At 40.4% G+C, this 24,571-nt stretch overlaps 1 protein-coding gene across 1 annotated transcript in view; it reads right to left on the bottom strand.

Moving 5' to 3' along the window:
* Positions 1–23,604, bottom strand: part of LOC308081375 (NLR family CARD domain-containing protein 3-like) — a 189,015-nt gene extending 165,411 nt beyond the window's left edge. Inside the window, exons 1-4 of the mRNA XM_080457751.1 lie at positions 23,505–23,604; positions 21,347–21,449; positions 17,423–17,476; positions 12,953–13,022 (exon numbers count right to left, since the gene is read on the bottom strand). The gene's annotated coding sequence lies outside the window, so the exon portion shown is untranslated. The remainder of the gene's footprint in view (positions 1–12,952; positions 13,023–17,422; positions 17,477–21,346; positions 21,450–23,504) is intronic.
* Between the last annotated feature and the right edge of the window lie 967 nt (positions 23,605–24,571).

The following is a 24,571-nucleotide window of genomic DNA, read 5'->3' as shown; positions in this document are numbered from 1 at the left end:
GAGATTCGTAGAGATGCTGCGTAGAGATGCTGCGCAGGTCCTACGACGGGTCTTACGTGCGAACACACAGGCTGCACAGTACCTTAGCAGGCACGTAGATTTCAGGTCATGCGTAGCCTACGCAGCTTGCGTAAGAGCCTCCTTTTTTTTTCTTTTACAGCTGGGACTCGGCGAAACCTACGCTCTACCCTCATTAGTAGCAGCTGGTTGTGCCCTACGTGCTATCTAAACTGGCTTCGGGAGACAGCATCGTCGTAGGTTCTCAAGTGCACGGAGTTACGTCTGTGCTAAAACTACATTCGGGAAACAGCATGCACGTAGCCTACTCCCCGCCTACTCCTGGGAGAGGCGTAGCCCTGAGTGCTGTCCTACGCAGCAGTTTGTTACGAGCGCCCTGGGTCGCTCGTAACACCCATCGTAGCGAAATAGATCTATGAAAAGACCGACCACACACACACACACACACACACACACACACACACATATATGTGTAGGCCTATATATATATATATATATATATATATATATATATATATATATATATATATATAAATAAATAAATATTACGGCCAGGCCGGTGCGTAACGTGCCTACCCAAAAAAAACAGACATACAAGCTGTCAACGCACTGCGACATGCCGTGTCGATAGCTTGCAGATCTGTTCTTTTAGGTAGGGCGAGCGGCTGCGGTGCTTCGTCCTCTATGCATGAACCCGAAGTTTACAAATTGTACTCTCACGGATGATCCGATCATCTAATAAAAATAGTAAGCATATGCCAAGTTAACTAAAGGTAAATAAATGATGCTGAGCTAAACCTTAATTTCGAAGTTTTATAGTTAAACGTTATGATGAAAGTCCCCAGTTCCTCTCACGAAGTGACAGCTGTTGCGCTCGCCATGTTTATGAATGGTTAAAACATCTTTTGAAAATAGCAGATCTACAAGCTCACAACGCGTCACAAGCTTGTAGATCTGCTATTTTCAAAAGATTTTTATGCATAGTAGACTTAGGAAATGGGAAATTCTGGGATCGAACCTGAAGTTCCCACTCGCTAGTCCGACGTGTTACCAGTCATGCCAATAAACCTGCCCGATAGCCAGGTCTATTGCATGCCACTTCTGGCTAATTTGACTGTGGGGGCTACACATAGAACCAGCGCAGCAGTTCCTCCTAACAGCCGCTCGCCCTACCCAAAAGAACAGATCTGCAAGCTATCAACACGGCATGTCGCAGTGTGTTGATAGCTTGTATGTCTTATTTTTTTATAGGCTCGGCGCGTAACGTATATATAACGTATATATATATATATATATATATATATATATATATTTATGTGTGTGTGTGTGGTATTTTTATGATCCATTTCACTGTATATATTCGCAAAGGGTGTTTCAATTGCTGTGTAGCGTTGGACAGCACTAAATAGTTTACGTAGGCTTCGTCCAGGAGGTCTTTACGTGCATGCTGTCTCCCGAATGTAGTTTTAGCACAGACGTAACGCCGTGCGCTTGAGAACCTACGACGATGCTGTCTCCCGAAGCCAGTTTAGATGGCACGTAGGGCACACACAGCTGCTACTAACGAAGATAGTGCGTAGCGGGGTTGCTACTGCGCAGCTGCGTGGAGGCTCCTACGCAGCTTCTAGGCTACGCACAAGTTGAAATTCGTTTGGGAAACGCGGCCAATATCAGTCACCAGAAGCAGAGACGTGTGTTTTAATGAGTCTAACATTCATCAGAAGGACAATATCAGTCACCAGAAGCAGAGACGTGTGTTTTAATGAATATAACATGATTAAAATGGAGTTTGAAGTTACAATGGGTTTGTATAGGAAGGGGGCGTGTCTGATAAAAGGAAAATCAAATATGTAAATATTGAATCAAGTAACTTATAAACTGTGAAACACAGAATCCTGAGTCGACGTTAAAATGATCCTAAACATGTTTGACAGAGAAATAGTTAAGATAAGTTGTAACTGTTGCTTGTATTAACTGTTAAGTTCACTTATAATAATATACTGTCTGTCTGTCTGTCTGTCTGTCTGTCTGTCTGTCTTAGGGAAGACACACACCTTCACTGATGTAGGATATGAGAGTGTACAAATGGAACCAAATAGACCCGTAATGGTCCATTTGGTTCAAACACTCTCTGAGTTAAATTGACACTGTGAATAAATGGCATCCATGGCAGATCTACAAGCTCACCCCCATGCAGACAGACAGACAGACAGACAGACAGACAGACAGACAGACAGACAGACAGACAGACAGACAGACAGACAGACATGGGGAGCAGACTGATAACCTCGTCCCATTGGCTACTGTAAACGCCAGTCAATATGTGTGACATGTCCCGCCCTAGCTGTTGCCAGGCAACATGTCTGCTCAGTGTGTTGAAACTAAGCTCACTTCCTGTTGTCTGTGATGACAGGAAGCAGCTTCTCTACAGTCAGCCTAGCGGGCCGGGCAGACGACATTGACGCGCATGGGAGCCAAAATGTGTGACACTGTATAATGTTATTGAGGGTCTAAACAGAGGCATGTATAGTGTGTGTGTGCAGGGCCGAGAGGAGAGGAGAGGAGAGGAGAGGAGAGAGCTGTAGTGGCGCCCTAGGCAAAAAAAAATATTGCCATGTATAGTTTCTGGCAATGTTGCCACATTGTGTGTGTGTGTGTGTGTGTGTGCAGTGTGTGTCTGTGTCTGTGTCTGTGTCTGTGTGTGTGTGTGTGTGTGTGTGTGTGTGTGTGTGTGTGTGTGTGTGTGTGTGTGTGTGTGTACACAGTGACATGGCCCCTCCCATGCAGTACTCCTTCACTGAAAAACATAACTGACACCTATCACTCATACAGCTCTCTCCTCTCTCCTCTCCTCTCCTCTCCTCTCCTCTCCTCTCCTCTCCTCTCCTCTCCTCCTCCCCTCCCCTCCTCTCCTCCCCTCAAAAGTAAAAGTATACCCATTACTCGTTATGCAAAATGTCCCAAGTTTTCAAATGTATAAAAATCCTTTGAAAATAGCAGATCTACAAGCTCACAATGCGTCACATCGCAACACGTTGTAAGCTTGTAGATCGGCTATTTTCAAATGGCCAAAATGTATATAGGGCTGAAGTGGTTATGTGTTTTTGTAATAATAATCACAATAGAGCACTGAAATCTGACGCCACTAGAGAGCGCTGTTCCACGGGTTTGTGGCTTTATTTTTTGTGTTGAAATCCCCATTTGGGAATGTTAGATCACTTCATATAAGAACTGTGTTCCAAACATAAACACACCACCCTGGCCTTTTTGTCAGGGGGGTGGCTCTGCATTGTTTATGATATTCATTCATATTTGATACAGCCTGTTTCTGGCGAAAATGGAATTAATTCTGCCTTAAAAGTCTTAAGAACTACTACTTCCTGGTCTGAAATCACTGTCCCCACTGCAGCCGCGTTCATGGGAAATGTAGTCTTTGGGTTGTTTGACTCGTTTCTAGTGTTTATATTGTTATATATTGTTACTCTTTGGGTAAATGTGTACATTTACACCTTCAGTCGATGCTTCATATCCATATGAGTAAAAACACCAGGGTGGTGTGTTTATTTTTGGAACACAGTTCTTATGTGAAGCGATCTAAGATTCCCCAATGAGGATATCAACACAAAAAGTAAAGCCACCAACCTGCGGCACCCTCTACTGGCAGTGACGTCAGGACTTCGGTGCTCTATCTACGAAGTAACTAGTAACTAAAGTTTTCAAATAATTGTAGTGGAGTAAAAGTATAATATGTGCCTCTGAGATGTAGTGGAGTAGAAGTAAAAGTACTTTTTTTATGTCCAATGTATTTGTATTTAAGTTCATAAAGTTAACATAAGTATAACTAAATGCATTTGAAATTAAATAAAACATGTTATTTTCAGGATTATAATTAAAAAATAGTAAAAAAAAAAAAACTGAATTCCAATTCAAAAATAGCAGATCTCCAAGCTCAAAACGCATGTGTTTTGAGCTTGTAGATCTGCTATTTTTGCTACTTCTGTGTGACATAGAATGGCCCGGTATATGCAATGTGTCCCTCTGGAGTGAGTGTGGAAATATAGTGGCCCTCTGCATCATCAAAGTTGCATCACCTCTGTTATAAACTGTGAAACAAAGAAGCCTGAGTCGACGTTAAAATGATCCTAAACATGTTTGAAAGAGAAATAGTTAAGATAAGTTGTAACTGTTGCTTGTATTAACTGTTAAGTTCACTTATAATAATATACTGGAACCTCAGTTACTCAAAGTAGACATCTGTCTGTCTGTCTGTCTGTCTGTCTGTCTGTCAAAAACATGTAAACATGGAACCAAATGGACCCTTACAGGTCTGTAACTCTGAGAGTGTACACATGGAACCAAAGGGTGAAATTATGGATCTATTTGTACTCTCATAGTTATGGAGTCCTTGAAAAAGAAAAGGTTTGTGGATTGATTGATTGATTGATGTATTGATTGCATTCAGTACTTTATAAACAGTTTGTAAACAGTACAGTGGTATGATGGTACAATGATTCTAAAAGGATAACACATTGTGGTCCTGTCATTCAATTCATCACTCATGAACATTAAACATCACAAAGAGAGGAAGAAAAGGGAAGTGCAGAGACGTGTGGTCAGAGTAGAGAAGCTGCTTCCTGTCATCACAGACAACAGGAAGTGAGCTTAGTTTCAACACACTGAGCAGATATGTTGCCTGGCAACAGCTAGGGCGGGACATGTCACACATATTGACTGGCGTTTACAGTAGCCAATGGGACGAGGTTATCAGTCTGCTCCCCATGTCTGTCTGTCTGTCTGTCTGTCTCTCTGCCTGCCTGCATGGGGTGAGCTTGTAGATCTGCCATGGATGCCATCTATTCACAGTGTCAATTTAACTCAGAGAGTGTTTGAATCAAATGGACCATTACGGGTCCATTTGGTTCCATTACTTAAACTCTCAGAGTTACAGACCTGTAAGGGTCCATTTGGTTCAGATCAGATCCTACATCAGTGAAGATGTGTCTGTCCCCAGACAGACAGACAGACAGACAGACAGTGAGCCACCTCATAAAGTGATATCCAGATTATGTAAACATAAGGCAGCTGTAAATTAAACTTCATGTAATACAACTATAAAAAAGGACATTTTGAGTAATTATAATTAAAATGACATTAAACTCTGTTACAAACATACTGTACAGTGACTGTATGGTGATTCAAGATGATCCTTATATTTACTGACTGCTGTCATGAAGGGCAGAGAACAGTTTAACAGTTTAATAAATAACCTTAAAAAATTATATATATAGTCTATGAATATGTGTTTTGTTTACTGTATCCAGTCTGTATTAACAGTGGATAAAGTGGAGTCCACTTAGCTAGCTAAGTGACCAGGCCAGTTCTGACACCACAAACCAGTTTAAAACTCTACAGCAGAGAAATCACAGATCAGGCGTAGTTTTACAATGAGTCCACTAGATGGTGCACATAAACCACACACACTGACAGCAGAGGAGCCCATGTAAGGCTCCAACCTGCTCCTCAGGAGCAGTTAGGGGTTCAGTGTCTTGCTCAAGGACACTTTGACACTATCACAGGGGGAGCCGGGGATCGAACCGGGAAGCTTCCGTTTCCCAGGCGACCACTTTACCCCCTGAGCCACTGCCGCGCCCATGTGTTGTGTAGGATTTAAATGGTTAAGATGTTTTCTTAGTGTGTGTTCTACATTTCAGCAGCTCTAAACAATAGCAGATCTACAAGCTCACAACATCTCGCATGCACAATGCATTTTGAACTTTTTGTGTTGCATCCGGATCTTCAACAGGAAGTTGACATTTTTATATATTAAAAAAACGGTACTGGGTTTTGTGATGTTCCATATTGTCTTAATCAGTTTTGTTTGCTTTTGCTGGATGGACTAAAATAATGACTTTGAGAGATGTTTCACCGTACAATGTAAGTCAATGAGGAGCATATTTTGAATTATCAATTTCTAATCAGTGGAGCAACCATGCATTTTAGATTTCTTGCCCACCTTTGGAGTTACATCATGGCAAGGTAACCACACAACCCAAGCCTCTACCAAAGAGGTCTTACCCTTTAAATATGTTTTATGACAGTACATACAGTAGAACACTCTTTAAGCCAGTGTGACATTAACATGTGTGAGACATCACATACCTGCTTACATATTCATGAGCACAAAGCACATGTGATAGGTGGAGACAGCAGTGTGGGCAGGTCTGGAGGTGATTGGAACTACAGACAGCCAATCAGGATGTCAGGAAGTTCACCTGTTGACAACCTCTTTATCACACACACACACACACACACACACACACACACACACGGTACAATTTAGGCATTTAGCAGACACTCTTTATCTAGAGAGACTTACAATGAGCAATATAAACACATACATCAAATGCAGAGAGACAGTGTAGTGACTCAGTCAACTAGGATCAATCTAAACAATATACTATCAAAAAATGATCTAGAGATTGAAAATATAGGATATCAGGTAAACAATAAACCTATTAAACCATTTAGCATGGTGTCATGGATAAAATACTGTATCACGAATACAATGACTGATGAACTCATGGAACATGATGAATATATACAAACATCAAAGACATAGACCAATGTCCAAAGACATAGACCAATAGCTTGGCACAACAGTGTAACTTTAATTATAGGCTTTCTGGTAGCCTCAGTTTTGCATTCTGTGCTACACCAGATCAGCTTGGTGTGGATGATTAAAATATGAACATATTGTAGATTTGACTCAAACCCAAATGGAGCAACTGGTGCTCAAGACAATTAGACAGTTTTGCCCCTCCCTTCTAACCACTTGAACCCCAGCATCCCTATTCTATTCATGTCATAATAGGCAATAGTCTGCGAAAATAGGCAAACAATTGCCTAAAATAGCGGATCTACAATCTCACAACATGTCATGTTGTAACATGTTGAGAGTTTGTAGATCAGTTATTTTCAGCAAAGAGATTTGGGATAAAATGAGGGGCCAAGTATAGACCCCTGGGGGACTCCAGTGAAATGGTAAATGGAGCATTTACAATGTGCATTACATTCATCCATTCACACACTGACAGCAGAGGAGCCCATGTAAGGCTCCAACCTGCTCCTCAGGAGCAGTTAGGGGTTCAGTGTCTTGCTCAAGGACACTTTGACACTATCACAGGGGGAGCCGGGGATCGAACCGGGAAGCTTCCGTTTCCCAAGCGACCACTTTACCTCCTGAGCCACTGCCGCGCCCATGTGTTGTGTAGGATTTAAATGGTTAAGGTGTTTTCTTAGTGTGTGTTCTACATTTCAGCAGCTCTAAACAATAGCAGATCTACAAGCTCACAACATCTCGCATGCACGATGCATTTTGAACTTGTAGATCAGCTAATTTCAGCAAGTCAAGCGACACCATCGTATGACGGAGCATAAATGACACGTAAGTTAATATGTTTTTGCAGTTGTGTGTATAGTGTGTAGCTATGTGTGTGTTGTTCATCCTGTGTGGATCTCATGATCATCCTATGGCTACATTGAGTGAGTTACATCATGGCAACTAAACAACTAAACAACCCAAACCTCTACCAAAGTGGTCTTGCCCTTTAACTGACTTTTTTTGGGGAACTTTTCACACTAATGAGTCTGACTCCCAAACCCACATGGAGAAACTGGTGTTCAACACATAAAGACATGTTGTGCCCATTTTAACCACATGAACCCCAGTCCCTGTTCTGCCCATGTTATAATAGGCCAACATTCTTGTGCGCACACACACACACACACACACACACACACACACACACACACACACACACACACACACACACACACACACACACACACACACACACACACACACACACACACACACACACACACACAGCAAAACCACTCTGGTAGAGGTTTGGGTTGTGTAGTTACCTTGCCATGATGTAACTCTTAAGGTGGACAAGAAATCAAAACATAATTGTTCCATTCATTAGAAATTCATCATTCAAAATATGCTCCTCACTGACTTACATTGTACGGTAAAACAGCTCTCAAAGTCACTCTTTTAGCACATAAACGGACTCAAACAAAGCTGATTCAGACAATATAGAACATCACCAAACCCAGTACTGTTTTATTTATTTATGAAAATGTCAACTATCTGTTAATCTTTCTATTTTTATTAGGAAGAAAACACAAACTGGATACGTGCATCCGGATCTTCAACAGGAAGTTGACATTTTTCTATATTAAAAAAAGAAAACGGTACTGGGTTTTGTGATGTTCCATATTGTCTGAATCAGTTTTGTTTGCTTTTGCTGGATGGACTAAAATAGTGACTTTGAGAGATGTTTCACCGTACAATGTAAGTCAATGAGAGGTTATTTTGAATTATCAATTTCTAATCAGTGGAGCAACCATGCATTTTAGATTTCTTGCCCACCTTTGGAGTTACATCATGGCAAGGTAACCACACAACCCAAACCTCTACCAAAGTGGTCTTACCCTTTAAATATGTTTTATGACAGTACATACAGTAGAACACTCTTTAAGCCAGTGTGACATTAACATGTGTGAGACATCACATACCTGCTTACATATTCATGAGCACAAAGCAAATGTGATAGGTGGAGACAGCAGTGTGGGCAGGTCTGGAGGTGATTGGAACTACAGACAGCCAATCAGGACGTCAGGAAGTTCACCTGTTGACAACCTCTTTATCACACACACACACACACACACACACACACAGTACAATTTAGGCATTTAGCAGACCCTCTTTATCTAGAGAGACTTACAATGAGCAATATAAACACATACATCAAATGCAGAGAGACAGTGTAGTGACTCAGTCAACTAGGATCACAGGTAACCTAGCATCAATCTAAACAATATACTATCAAAAAATGATCTAGATATTGAAAATATAGGATATCAGGTAAACAATAAACCTATTAAACCATTTAGCATGGTGTCATGGATAAAATACTGTATCACGAATACAATGACTGATGAACTCATGGAACATGATGAATATATACAAACATCAAAGACATAGACCAATGTCCAAAGACATAGACCAATAGCTTGGCACAACAGTGTAACTTTAATTATAGGCTTTCTGGTAGCCTCAGTTTTGCATTCTGTGCTACACCAGATCAGCTTGGTGTGGATGATTAAAATATGAACATATTGTAGATTTGACTCAAACCCAAATGGAGCAACTGGTGCTCAAGACAATTAGACAGTTTTGCCCCTCCCTTCTAACCACTTGAACCCCAGCATCCCTATTCTATTCATGTCATAATAGGCAATAGTCTGCGAAAATAGGCAAACAATTGCCTAAAATAGCGGATCTACAATCTCACAACATGTCATGTTGTAACATGTTGAGAGTTTGTAGATCAGTTATTTTCAGCAAAGAGATTTGGGATAAAATAAGGGGCCAAGTATAGACCCCTGGGGGACTCCAGTGAAATGGTAAATGGAGCATTTACAATGTGCATTACATTCATCCATTCACACACTGACAGCAGAGGAGCCCATGTAAGGCTCCAACCTGCTCCTCAGGAGCAGTTAGGGGTTCAGTGTCTTGCTCAAGGACACTTTGACACTATCACAGGGGGAGCCGGGGATCGAACCGGGAAGCTTCCGTTTCCCAAGCGACCACTTTACCTCCTGAGCCACTGCCGCGCCCATGTGTTGTGTAGGATTTATGGTTAAGGTGTTTTCTTAGTGTGTGTTCTACATTTCAGCAGCTCTAAACAATAGCAGATCTACAAGCTCACAACATCTCGCATGCACGATGCATTTTGAACTTGTAGATCAGCTAATTTCAGCAAGTCAAGCGACACCATCGTATGACGGAGCATAAATGACACGTAAGTTAATATGTTTTTGCAGTTGTGTGTATAGTGTGTAGCTATGTGTGTGTTGTTCATCCTGTGTGGATCTCATGATCATCCTATGGCTACATTGAGTGAGTTACATCATGGCAACTAAACAACTAAACAACCCAAACCTCTACCAAAGTGGTCTTGCCCTTTAACTGACTTTTTTTGGGGAACTTTTCACACTAATGAGTCTGACTCCCAAACCCACATGGAGAAACTGGTGTTCAACACATAAAGACATGTTGTGCCCATTTTAACCACATGAACCCCAGTCCCTGTTCTGCCCATGTTATAATAGGCCAACATTCTTGTGCGCGCGCGCACACACACACACACACACACACACACACACACACACACACACACACACACACACACACACACACACACACACACACACACACACACACACACACACACACACACACACACACACACACACACAGCAAAACCACTCTGGTAGAGGTTTGGGTTGTGTAGTTACCTTGCCATGATGTAACTCTTAAGGTGGACAAGAAATCAAAACATAATTGTTCCATTAATTAGAAATTCATCATTCAAAATATGCTCCTCACTGACTTACATTGTACGGTAAAACAGCTCTCAAAGTCACTCTTTTAGCACATAAACGGACTCAAACAAAGCTGATTCAGACAATATAGAACATCACCAAACCCAGTACTGTTTTATTTATTTATGAAAATGTCAACTTCCTGTTAATCTTTCTATTTTTATTAGGAAGAAAACACAAACTGGATACGTGCATCCGGATCTTCAACAGGAAGTTGACATTTTTCTATATTAAAAAAAGAAAACGGTACTGGGTTTTGTGATGTTCCATATTGTCTGAATCAGTTTTGTTTGCTTTTGCTGGATGGACTAAAATAGTGACTTTGAGAGATGTTTCACCGTACAATGTAAGTCAATGAGAGGTTATTTTGAATTATCAATTTCTAATCAGTGGAGCAACCATGCATTTTAGATTTCTTGCCCACCTTTGGAGTTACATCATGGCAAGGTAACCACACAACCCAAACCTCTACCAAAGTGGTCTTACCCTTTAAATATGTTTTATGACAGTACATACAGTAGAACACTCTTTAAGCCAGTGTGACATTAACATGTGTGAGACATCACATACCTGCTTACATATTCATGAGCACAAAGCAAATGTGATAGGTGGAGACAGCAGTGTGGGCAGGTCTGGAGGTGATTGGAACTACAGACAGCCAATCAGGACGTCAGGAAGTTCACCTGTTGACAACCTCTTTATCACACACACACACACACACACACACACACACAGTACAATTTAGGCATTTAGCAGACCCTCTTTATCTAGAGAGACTTACAATGAGCAATATAAACACATACATCAAATGCAGAGAGACAGTGTAGTGACTCAGTCAACTAGGATCACAGGTAACCTAGCATCAATCTAAACAATATACTATCAAAAAATGATCTAGATATTGAAAATATAGGATATCAGGTAAACAATAAACCTATTAAACCATTTAGCATGGTGTCATGGATAAAATACTGTATCACGAATACAATGACTGATGAACTCATGGAACATGATGAATATATACAAACATCAAAGACATAGACCAATGTCCAAAGACATAGACCAATAGCTTGGCACAACAGTGTAACTTTAATTATAGGCTTTCTGGTAGCCTCAGTTTTGCATTCTGTGCTACACCAGATCAGCTTGGTGTGGATGATTAAAATATGAACATATTGTAGATTTGACTCAAACCCAAATGGAGCAACTGGTGCTCAAGACAATTAGACAGTTTTGCCCCTCCCTTCTAACCACTTGAACCCCAGCATCCCTATTCTATTCATGTCATAATAGGCAATAGTCTGCGAAAATAGGCAAATATTTGCCTAAAATAGCGGATCTACAATCTCACAACATGTCATGTTGTAACATGTTGAGAGTTTGTAGATCAGTTATTTTCAGCAAAGAGATTTGGGATAAAATGAGGGGCCAAGTATAGACCCCTGGGGGACTCCAGTGAAATGGTAAATGGAGCATTTACAATGTGCATTACATTCATCCATTCACACACTGACAGCAGAGGAGCCCATGTAAGGCTCCAACCTGCTCCTCAGGAGCAGTTAGGGGTTCAGTGTCTTGCTCAAGGACACTTTGACACTATCACAGGGGGAGCCGGGGATCGAACCGGGAAGCTTCCGTTTCCCAAGCGACCACTTTACCTCCTGAGCCACTGCCGTGCCCATGTGTTGTGTAGGATTTAAATGGTTAAGGTGTTTTCTTAGTGTGTGTTCTACATTTCAGCAGCTCTAAACAATAGCAGATCTACAAGCTCACAACATCTTGCATGCACGATGCATTTTGAACTTGTAGATCAGCTAATTTCAGCAAGTCAAGCGACACCATCGTATGACGGAGCATAAATGACACGTAAGTTAATATGTTTTTGCAGTTGTGTGTGTAGCTATGTGTGTGTTGTTGATCCTGTGTGGATCTCATGATCATCCCACACACACACACACACACACACACACACACACACACACCTACTTAAACCCTCTATTCTTAGTAAAAACAGACTTACATTTCTTGGACGCTTTTTTCTGTCAACACCAAATCTCTTTACCAAAAATAGCCGATCTACAAGCTCACAACACTTTGTGCTGCGATGCGCTGTGAGCTTGTAAATCGGCTATTTTTGGCTTATGTTCCCCCATATGCCGGGGTTCATGTGGTTAATGCTATTCATATAATGATGTAATGATGTTTTCATTCTGTCAAGGTGCACTAATGTTTTCATATTGCTGGATAATATGGATAATATTAATATTTTATATTGCAGTGCGTAATGTTTTTATGTTGAGTACATTCATCTGTCCTCACTTGTACAAATAGCACTAGTCAAAGAACTACACAAAACAAGCCCAAAATATGGCCATATATTCCTAATAAAAATATTAGATGCATATATCATCATAATGACTATGTAGGTCTATAATAATGTATGTTTTGGTTATGTATTATAACATTACACACTTACTTGAACTGTCAGTCAATATGATTGACACTCCTCCCCAAAGCCACAGCGTCTCTGCATTTTCCCCAGAACTCTGGGAAAAAAACAAGACAAAAGTCTCACTATTTAAGCAGACTTGACAACACTGGTTAAGACTATGAAGATTGTTTAGCATTACTTCAATTATAATTGTAATAATAAAATGTGCGTCACTGTATAATGTTATTGAGGGTCTAAACAGAGGCATGTATAGTTTCTGGCAGTGTTGCCAGATTGTGTTTGTTTGTGTGTGTGTGTGTGTGTGTGTGTGTGTGTGTGTGTGTGTGTGTGTGTGTGTGTGTGTGTGTGTGTGTGTGTGTGTGTGTGTGTGTGTGTGTGTGTGTGTGTGTGTGTGTGTGTGTGTACAGTGACATGGCCCCTCCCATGCAGTACTCCTTCACTGAAAAACATAACTGACACCTATCAATCAATCCCTCTCCTCTCCTCTCCTCTCCTCTCCCTTCCCCTCTCCTCTCCCAAAAGTAAAAGTATACCCATTACTCATTATGCAGAATGTCCCAAGTTTTCAAATGTATAAAAATCCTTTGAAAATAGCAGATCTACAAGCTCACAATGCGTCACATCGCAACACTTTGTGAGCTTGTAGATCTGCTTTTTTCAAATGGCCGAAATGTATATAGGGCTGAAGTGGTTATGTATTTTTGTAATAATAATCACAATCTACGAAGTAACTAGTAAGTAATGTTTTCAAATAATTGTAGTGGAGTAAAAGTATAATATGTGCCTCTGAGATGTAGTGGAGTAGAAGTAAAAGTACTTTTTTTATGTCCAATGTATTTGTATTTAAGTTCATAAAGTTAACATAAGTATAACTAAATGCATTTGAAATTAAATAAAACATGTTATTTTTCAGGATTCTAATTAAAAAATAACAAAAAAAAAACTGAATTCCAATAAAAAAAATAGCAGATCTCCAAGCTCAAAACGCATGTGTTTTGAGCTTGTAGATCTGCTATTTTACACTTTGTGAGCTTGTAGATCTGCTTTTTTCAAATGGCCGAAATGTATATAGGGCTGAAGTGGTTATGTATTTTTGTAATAATAATCACAATCTACGAAGTAACTAGTAAGTAATGTTTTCAAATAATTGTAGTGGAGTAAAAGTATAATATGTGCCTCTGAGATGTAGTGGAGTAGAAGTAAAAGTACTTTTTTTATGTCCAATGTATTTGTATTTAAGTTCATAAAGTTAACATAAGTATAACTAAATGCATTTGAAATTAAATAAAACATGTTATTTTTCAGGATTCTAATTAAAAAATAACAAAAAAAAAACTGAATTCCAATAAAAAAAATAGCAGATCTCCAAGCTCAAAACGCATGTGTTTTGAGCTTGTAGATCTGCTATTTTTGCTACTTTTGTGTGACATAGAATGGTCCGGTATATGCAATGTGTCCCTCTGGAGTGAGTGTGGAAATATAGTGGCCTTCTGCATCATCAAAGTTGCATCACCTCTGTTATAAACTGTGAAATACAGAAGCCTGAGATGACGTTAAAATGATCCTAAACATGTTTGAAAGAGAAATAGTTTAGATAAGTTGTAACTGTTGCTTGTATTAACTGTTAAGTTCACTTATAATAATATACTGGAACCTCAGTTACTCAAAGTAGACCTGTCTGTCTGTCTGTCTGTCTGTCTGTCTGCCTGCCTGTCGATACATCTTTACTGATGTAGGATATGATCTGAACCAAATGCACCCTTACAGGTCTGTAACTCTGAGAGTGTACAAATGGAACCAAATGGACCTGTAATGGTCCATTTGGTTCTAACACTCTCTGAGTTAAATTGACACTGAATAAATGGCATCCATGGCATATCCACAAGCTCACCCCCATGCAGACAGTCAGACAGACAGACAGACAGACAGACAGACAGGCATGGGGAGCAGACTGATAACCTCGTCCCATTGGCTACTGTAAACGCCAGTCAATATGTGTGACATGTCCCGCCCTAGCTGTTGCCAGGCAACATGTCTGCTCAGTGTGTAGAAACTAAGCTCACGTCCTGTTGTCTGTTATGACAGGAAGCAGCTTCTCTACTCTGACCACACGTCTCTGCACTTCCCTTTTCTTCCTCTCTTTGTGATGTTTAATGTTCATGAGTGATGAATTGAATGACAGGACCACAATGTGTTATCCTTTTAGCATCATTGTAACATCACACTGTACTGTGACCAATATAAGAGCAATTATGACTAGATGAATATTTAGTTGTTGTCATGAAATGTATTTGTCTCTTCAGCAACTCTGCAGAGATGGTGAAGAAAGGGAACTTTGAAAGACTCTTTCAGACAAACCACACATCATGTGACTAGATTTTTACAGCTAAAAAGTGAAGTGAGAAAAACCAATGAGGAACTGAAGCTCAACCATGTGAAGCCAACATGAAACTTGATCCAGTGTCATGAGTATTTTAACAGTTATATCAATCATTGTTGCATTATTATTTAATGTGCATTAAAAACTCATAATCAATCTAAACAACTAAACTAAACACAAATGGAACCAAATGGACCCTTACAGTTCTGTCATTCCCAGTGCACTCTAAGAGTTCTGGGGTCCAGGGTGTGATGTTTACCAAACTGGAGGTCTTTGATATAAGACAAGTTTGAGAAGCAACAGATGTACACGCCCACGCCCATACATGGTTTAGCACGCACACGCACACGCACACACACACACACACAATGTTGGCACAGTGCACATGTATCTTTTCATGGTGGTTGCGTACCAACCATTCTCACCAGAAATAGCTGATCTACAAGCTACAACTCCTCACAGCAGACATGTTGTGAGTTTGTAAATGTGTATTTGTATCTGTGCGTGACAACGGCGTCACTAAGTAGGTTTGAGTCGCTCCTCTGTGTGTGTGTGTGTGTGTGTGTGTGTGTGTGTGTGTGTGTGTGTGTGTGTGTGTGTGTGTGTGTGTGTGTGTGTGTGTGTGTGTGTATGCGCGTACGTGCGTGCATGCTTGCGTGCGTGCGTGTGTGTATAGTGACATGGTCCCTCCCATACAGTACTCCTTCACTGACAAACATAACTGACAATCATCCAGCTCTGCTCTCTGCTCCTCCTCTCCTCTCCTCTCCTCTCCTCTCCTCTCCTCTCGCTGATAATTATGTTCTAAATATCTCAATATGTAATGGACTGAACTAGAATCAATCAAATAAAGCATTTTGATTAAAGTGATTCTTAACAATGTGATTAAAGCTGAGCTGCTGATCCATATTCATCTTTAATATTTACACATCACTTAAAGGGGTTCTAGGCAACTTCAGAGATCAAAAACATCGCCCCTCCTCTCCACCCCCCCCCCCCCCCCGCCTCATCAGTTTGTTTCCCTGACCACCAGACAAGTGACACAGGGGGACTTCTGAAAGGGCCATGCCCAAAATAGGTTGCTTTATTCAGATACAATGCGTGTCACTGCCCGCCCCTGCCGGTTCTCTGATTAATTGACCACATGAAGTTAAACAACTAAATTCTCTCCGAACGATATCTTATAAGTAAATTCCGTGCCTCAAAATAGAAGTTTGAGAGCTTTTTGAAGTTTAAAAACAGCGGAGAAAATAGCGGACAGAAAAGACGCTGATAGGACAGTTCACACGGACACGGACGCACATGGAGGCGCACATGCGTGCGTTTCATTTACGTCCCGGACAGAGCGCGGATTGTTATGGAAATAATGTATATCCAGTCGAGGTGAAATAGATAAGAAATATGTTTATTTGTCAAATCCAACCGCATCAAAAACAAGCATGTTTCTCCTCAATGTCCTGTCCCCCCGTAGCCCAAGAGGGCCTGTACCCTGAGCTCACTCTAGGTGCTCCTCCGACCGTGGTGTTCCCTCCAAGCTCTCTTAAAAGAAGTCCCCCTCATATCTTTTCTCAGTGTCTTTATACCTCTCTCCCAAGTCAGGCCCAGGGGGTCCCATGACCAAGAAACAATAGGTCTGGCATGGCCATTTACATAGCTTGATCAAAAGGGTTGATTTAACACGGAGGAATAAACACAAAGGAGGTGTCTTAACACCTGAAAGGACACCCACAACAGTGGGTGTGAGGCGAATGGCAACTTGTGATATGCATACAATCAAGAAATTGTAGATCAATATATGACAGTCCAATATTGCCATAACAGGATACCCGGATGTCAAAACATAAATAGTAGGGAAAATACGGATTTCAGAAAGAGGCCTGTGTTTCGATACAGGAAAACACCCCAGCATCATTATATAGTGGCTGATAGAGGGGGAAAAAAATGCAAAAAAATATATATTTCTTTTTAAATGTAGGCTTAAAGTTATCTAGAATCCCTTTAACTCTCCTAAAATGACTCATAATGTAAACGTTACACAACCCAGGATGAATATGAATATTAATCATGTTGCTCATTTATTCCATATTTTCCATTCCAAGCACATTAAGTCTTACCGTGTTCTTGTGTTGTAAGAAGTGTGTAGAGTGTCAGATGATTGGATACAGGATCTGTCAATAAAGACAACATATTATCAGTAGAGATTGAGATTGGTTTAGAGCTCTGATCCATTCAGGTAGACATGACACATGGATAACATGTACAAAGTTTATCAATAAGTCAAAACAACTGGTGTAAAAATATAGTGAAGCAACACTAATGCATTCAGCCTGGAGTTGAACATACAGTTATATAAACATGTCAGATATACATTATTCCATGTGAAAGGCTTTGCTGAATGTGTGCAGTGGGTCCTTGATCCACCTTCATACAACATACATGTTTATCATGACAGACAGTTACTGAGGTTCAGACATCACTACTTATTTATAATGATAAATAAAGATCGTTTTTATCATGACAGCAGACTGTTATGATGTTTCTGAGGTTCAGACATCACTAATCCTACAAATCATTTTAGAAATGTCAGTCAGTCAGTCAGTCAGTCAGTCAGTCAGTCAGTCTCACACACGGTCATTGATCATTAGCATATGCACACCATGAGGAAGACCCTTTTTCTCTTCATCACAATTTAACATGTTTATTTGTCGTCATGGTTACATACCCCCAACCTATATCTCTCTCCGTGTGTGTGTGTGTGTGTGTGTGTGTGTGTGTGTGTGTGTGTGTGTGTGTGTGTGTGTGTGTGTGTGTGTGTGTGTGTGTGTGTGTGTGTGTGTGTGTGTGAGAGAGAAGTGTTGCAGGTACCAGTTGGAACCTTTATATTTGTAAAGTGTTCTCAGCTATGATCACAGCCTGAGGTTATTTCACTCTAAAAACAATGGTTCTCAAAGGTCAGGGACCCTCAGGGTTCCTTAAGGTGAATGAACCCTTACAGGTCTGTAACTCTGAGTGTACAAATGGAACCAAATGGACCCTTACAGGTCTGTAACTCTGAGAGTGTACAAATGGACCCTTACAGGCAGGCATGCAATGCTCATTTGGTAAGTTCTTGCACTCTATTTCAATGACGTGACGCGCACGTCGCTTAACACCTACACTGCAAGTCACACAATGGACAATTGATATGCATCTAGGCTTATTCCTATGTTAATTCACTAGGTGTGAGTCGGGAGCCTTTGAAAACTTTGTTGAATTTAAAGTAGTTTTAAATCTATGCGTGTGCTCCTGGTCAAATAGGTTCCGGCACGGCGTGCAAGGCCGTCCAGTGAGCATTGCACCCCTACTTACAGGTCTGTAACTCTGAGAGTGTACACATGGAACCAAATGGACCCTTACAGGTCTGTAACTCTGAGAGTGTACACATGGAACCAAATGAACCCTTACAGGTCTGTAACTCTGAGAGTGTACAAATGGAACCAAAGGGTGAAATTATGGATCCATTTGTACTCTCATAGTTATGGAGTCCTTGAAAAATAAAAGGTTTGTGTCATGAATGATTGATGTATTGATTGATTGATGTATTGATTGCATTCAGTACTTTCTTAACAGTTTGTAAACAGTACAGTATGATGTTACAATGATGCTAAAAGGATAACACATTGTGGTCCTGTCATTCAATTCATCACTCATGAACATTAAACATCACAAAGAGAGGAAGAAAAGGGAAGTGCAGAGACGTGTGGTCAGAGTAGAGAAGCTGCTTCCTGTCATCACAGACAACAGGAAGTGAGCTTAGTTTTAACACACTGAGCAGATATGTTGCCTGGCAACAGCTAGGGCGGGACATGTCACACATATTGACTGGCGTTTACAGTAGCCAATGGGACGAGGTTATCAGTCTGCTCTCCATTCCTGTCTGTCTGTCTGTCTGTCTGTCTGCATGGGGGTGAGCTTGTAGATCTGCCATGGATGCCATCTATTCACAGTGTAACAAATGGAACTAAATGGACCCTTACGGGTCCATTTGGTTCCATGTGTACACTCTCAGAGTTACAGACCTGTAAGGGTCCATTTGGTTCCATGTGAATACTCTCAGAGTTACAGACCTGTAAGGGTCCATTTGGTTCAGATCAGATCCTACATCAGTGAAGATATGTCTGCCCCCAGACAGACAGACAGACAGACAGACAGACAGACAGACAGACAGACAGGCAGGCAGGCAGGCAGGCAGGCAGACAGACAGACAGACAGACAGACAGACAGACAGACAGACAGACAGACAGACAGACAGACAGACAGACAGACAGACAGACAGACAGACAGACAGACCGACCTTCATTGTTTGTAAGATTTAGATTAGATTTAGTCAAAGTGTTTAAACACTGACACAATAACCTTTACAATACCAACCACAGGTCTATGAAAACAAGCCCAGAAGAAGCGACTATAAAAGGCCACACGAGCACTTCAAAGCTATATATGTCGTCCATTAAACAATGTGCATATTTATATATGTTGGCTATTTGAAAATAGACGATCTACAAGCTCACAACCGTTCTACCATTATTTACAAGCAACTTCAGAAAAATAAGCCCAATGTGGCTTATAATAATCAGACAAGGCAACACTGCAGACAGGGAGATACTAGATAGGAGAGCATATATTGGATTGGGGATAAATAATGGGTAGTGCAGTCTTCTCTTTTAGTTTAGGTCAAATCAAATTAGGCTTTTTATTTAAAGAGTAGCCTACGGGGTATAAATATAATTTTATAGTTCTTTGTAGACTATAATGAGTCTTTACTGTCTAGTCAATGTTTTAAACTCATGCCATGTCTATCTAAATGAATGTCAGCCAGGAATGTCAAAAAGAGATTTTATTTGCCACTTTGACCACACATGGATGGAGTTTAGATCCCATAGGGACGGTTGTGTTATTTAAAATGAGCTAGTTGTTGGTTGTCAAACAATCAAAATGGTACTGTAGGTCAAGATGCATTTTCTTATGATCTGTTATTAGTTGACACAATGACTCTACAGTAATGTAACTGTTCAGAGAGGTCAAATTCTTAACAATTAAATGACCTTAACCATATTTCTGTTGTCCTTATCTTAATTGCGTAGGCTCAACATTCTTGTCTATCAATGGTAAAACTTGTATGATCTAATTAAATAGAGTTTTGCTTAAAAGTAATCCAACAGTAACTGAAAGTAACTAGTAGTCGGGATTTTGTTACTGACTACATTTTCTAGCAAGTAACTTGTAACTGTAGGGGATTCCTTTTTAAAAGTAACCCTCCCAACCCTGCCTACACACACTGTGGGGGGGGGGGGGGTCACCTACACACACTGTGGGGGGGGGGGGGGGGGGGTCACCTACACACACTGTCAACAAAGCTCTGGTGAGTTGTAAGATATAAAAGTGGAGTTGATTTTCACGCTCTTTGCTAAAATACTTCTCACCAGTCTTGATAAATCCTAAAGAAGTGGAGGCCCTCCACCCTTACATAGAGTACTCTATACCATACATGGGCAACTGGCGGCCCGGGGGCCATATGCGGCCCCCACCTTCACTTAATGCGGCCCGCAGGTTAATATCAGAATAGTGATATATTATTGATTTCAGCTGTTATGATTCATAACATGACCCGCTTTAATTACTTCAGTCTATATTAGTAGCTTAATGACAAGTATTACATTCTATTGTCTTTTTTATGTCCAATGTATTTGTATTGAAGTTCATAAAGTTAACGTAAGTATAACTAAATGCATTTAAAATTAAATAAAAATGTTACTTTTCAGGATTCCAATTCAAAAATAGCAAATCTACAAAACGTGTCACAGTGCGATGCGTTTTGAGCTTGTAGATCTGCTATTTTTGCATGAGATCAAATGGTAAAGTACGGCATTAATTTACGCAAAAAGTTAAAATACAGAGATAAGAGGTGTCTGCCCACACATGGTTTAGCACACACACACACACACACACACACACACAGCATCTGATCTCAACAAAGATAAGCATGTATAAACACCTACCTACGTGGATGTACTAAGGAAAGATGCTGGTGCAGAAACCACAAAGGAGCTGACCAGATGTATGGAGAACCGAGATGACTGGAGACGCTGATGGAGGGCTCGTCTGAGGACGACGAAGAGAGAGAGAACAGTAGGCAAGGTAAATACATACATATAATACAGAGAGACAGTGTAGTGTGTCAGTAAACTATAGGATCATAGAATACAGAGAGACAGTGTAGTGTCTCAGTAAACTATAGGATCATAGAATACAGAGACAGTGTAGTGTCTCAGTAAACTATAGGATCATAGAATACAGAGACAGTGTAGTGTCTCAGTAAACTATAGGATCATAGAATACAGAGACAGTGTAGTGTCTCAGTAAACTATAGGATCATAGAATACAGAGAGACAGTGTAGTGTCTCAGTAAACTATAGGATCATAGAATACAGAGACAGTGTAGTGTCTCAGTAAACTATAGGATCATAGAATACAGAGAGACAGTGTAGTGTCTCAGTAAACTATAGGATCATAGAATACAGAGAGACAGTGTAGTGTCTCAGTAAACTATAGGATCATAGAATACAGAGAGACAGTGTAGTGTCTCAGTAAACTATAGGATCATAGAATACATAGAGACAGTGTAGTGTCTCAGTAAACTAAAGGATCATAGAATACAGAGAGACAGTGTAGTGTCTCAGTAAACTATAGGATCATAGAATACAGAGAGACAGTGTAGTGTCTCAGTAAACTATAGGATCATATAATACAGAGACAGTGTAGTGTCTCAGTAAACTAAAGGATCATAGAATACAGAGAGACAGTGTAGTGTCTCAGTAAACTATAGGATCATAGAATACAGAGACAGTGTAGTGTCTCAGTAAACTATAGGATCATAGAATACACAGAGACATTGTAGTGTCTCAGTAAACTATAGGATCATAGAATACAGAGAGACAGTAGTGTCTCAGTAAACTATAGGATCATAGAATACAGAGAGACAGTGTAGTGTCTCAGTAAACTAGGATCACAGGTAAACAATGAACCTTTATAAAGATAAAAACAGTAACAAAAACATGAGAACAAATGACCAAGGTATGTCTGCATGGTCGTCATATACTATATACCTCAAGGGCCACATACACACACACACACACACACACACACAGCAGGGTGTGTGCATGTGAATTCAGCCCATGTTAAACATTGTGCACGCCCACGTGCGTTCCTCGCTCATGGATGCATGAGACATTTAGAAAAAAGTCACTCTGCTAGTATTTATGAGGGTTTATTGGAATAAAAAGTATGTTTTTCAGCTTAATGTGATGTTTTGAGACTTTCTTTTTTCCCTCTACACCAAATCTACAATATAGCTCAAGGGCCACGCGTACACGCGTACACACACACACACACACACACACACACATACACACACACACACACACACACACACACACACACACACACACACACAAAATGCATGTTAAATCTGCACCTACTGTACTACATTAACGCTGGTACAACGGTGTGGTTGTTAGATGTTACAAAAAACAACACTGGCTCCAGAGTTCATTTTGATTTAGTCTTTAGAATAAAACTCCATTTAGTTTGAGACATATTTTAGTTTTCTGACATTGTTTAGTCTCTTAGTCTTAGTCAACAACATTAGCACTGCTGGCGTCCACATGCGTCTCACCTCCGCGCTGCCATGGCGCGCACACACTCACACACGCACGCACGCACACACACACACACACACTCACGGCAGAGTGTGTGCATGTGAACTCAGCTCATGCTAAACCTTGTGCACGCCCATGTGCGTTCCTCGTTCAGGCATGAGACATTTAAAAAAAATAGTCACTCATCGTCTCCGCTCTCCTGGAGCGAACACACACACACACACACACACACACACACACACACCAGAACTAAACAGACTGATACAGAAGGTAGAGAGGCAGAGAGAAAAGGTACAAATTAAAAGTTCTCCTACATTGTTTGAATTTTACATTAAACCAGACTTTGATACATAATAACAAGTGGTTGTAATACATTGTATAAAACACAGCACAACATTAACCTTCATAAAGATAAAGGTGAGAACAGCAGACATGAACCTTTATCCCAGCAGACCAGACTAGAGGGATGTGTTCTAGTATATTGATGGATAACACTTACCCTACATGAATGTGTATGCTTTGATCCAGCCTGTTCTGTTCACTGCAACGCTGTGTGTCGTCTAAATGGTTGAATGTACAACGCTGTGTGTGGTCTAAATGGTTGAATGTACAACGCTGGAACTCTTCTATCATAAGGGGCGTGTCTAAAGCTATGCTCCTGTGTTTCTCTCTTACGTAACTTCAGCCTGGTTGCGTAAGACATTGCCCCGCTATGTAGTCACAGTATGAGAACATGTATTGGTCCTTTTAGATGATCATTGTATCTTTTTAACAGCTCTGTTAACATGGAGCCACTTTATAACAATCAGAACCATAAAGTTATATTAAAGCAATAAAGGTCCTGTACCTGCAGCAGTAATTCTTTATACTGTAAACAACTGTATTGCAGACCAAAAAGAACACTAAACTGTTGCTTTTGAAATTAAATGCAGTATTTAATCTGACCCAATATTAATCAACCAAAATAATAATTCAATTCAATTCAATTAAACGATCAGTACACTTGTCTCAATGTCTCCAATGAGTATAGTAATCCAAAGGTAATACAAAAGTATTCAAACAGATATTGTCGATCTTCTATTTTCCGAAAATCAGGTGATCCCCAAAGTCATCAAATGAAAAGGCAATGCATTGCATAAAAAAGTATATTCCTCACCCAACCTTCAAGTCAGAGTCAGCCACATGGGTTTCTTTGTCCAAAAGCTCTGACTGGCTTCAGAGCTAAACCCTCAGAAATGTTCCTCGACCAAACTTCTCTCCTTCCAGATCCATAAGTTCTCCGGCCACACTGCTCAGTGGTTTAGTATAGGCTGTATAAGCTGGTTTAGTAAGAGTCTCCTTCTCAAACACCACCAAACACTTTCTTTCAAAACCTAAAATGGAACCCACGGCCGCCTCACTTCCTGTACTTTTATAGTTGTTTCTGATACCTCACTTCCTGGGGAACTTTTGCTACATGTGCTGCTTTTTCCCCACAGCGCCCCCTCTGAGTGAACCATGTCAACAGAAAATGAATCATAATGGCCATAATCACGTTACACAAAACAAAACATTTATCATTTAGGT

This window comes from Gymnoscopelus braueri (genome assembly GCF_963280865.1).
Source record: "Gymnoscopelus braueri genome assembly, contig: SCAFFOLD_42, whole genome shotgun sequence".
Classification (NCBI taxonomy): domain Eukaryota; kingdom Metazoa; phylum Chordata; class Actinopteri; order Myctophiformes; family Myctophidae; genus Gymnoscopelus; species Gymnoscopelus braueri.
The sequence above is the reverse complement of the archived record's forward strand: the minus strand, read 5'-3'. Positions and strand labels throughout refer to the sequence as shown.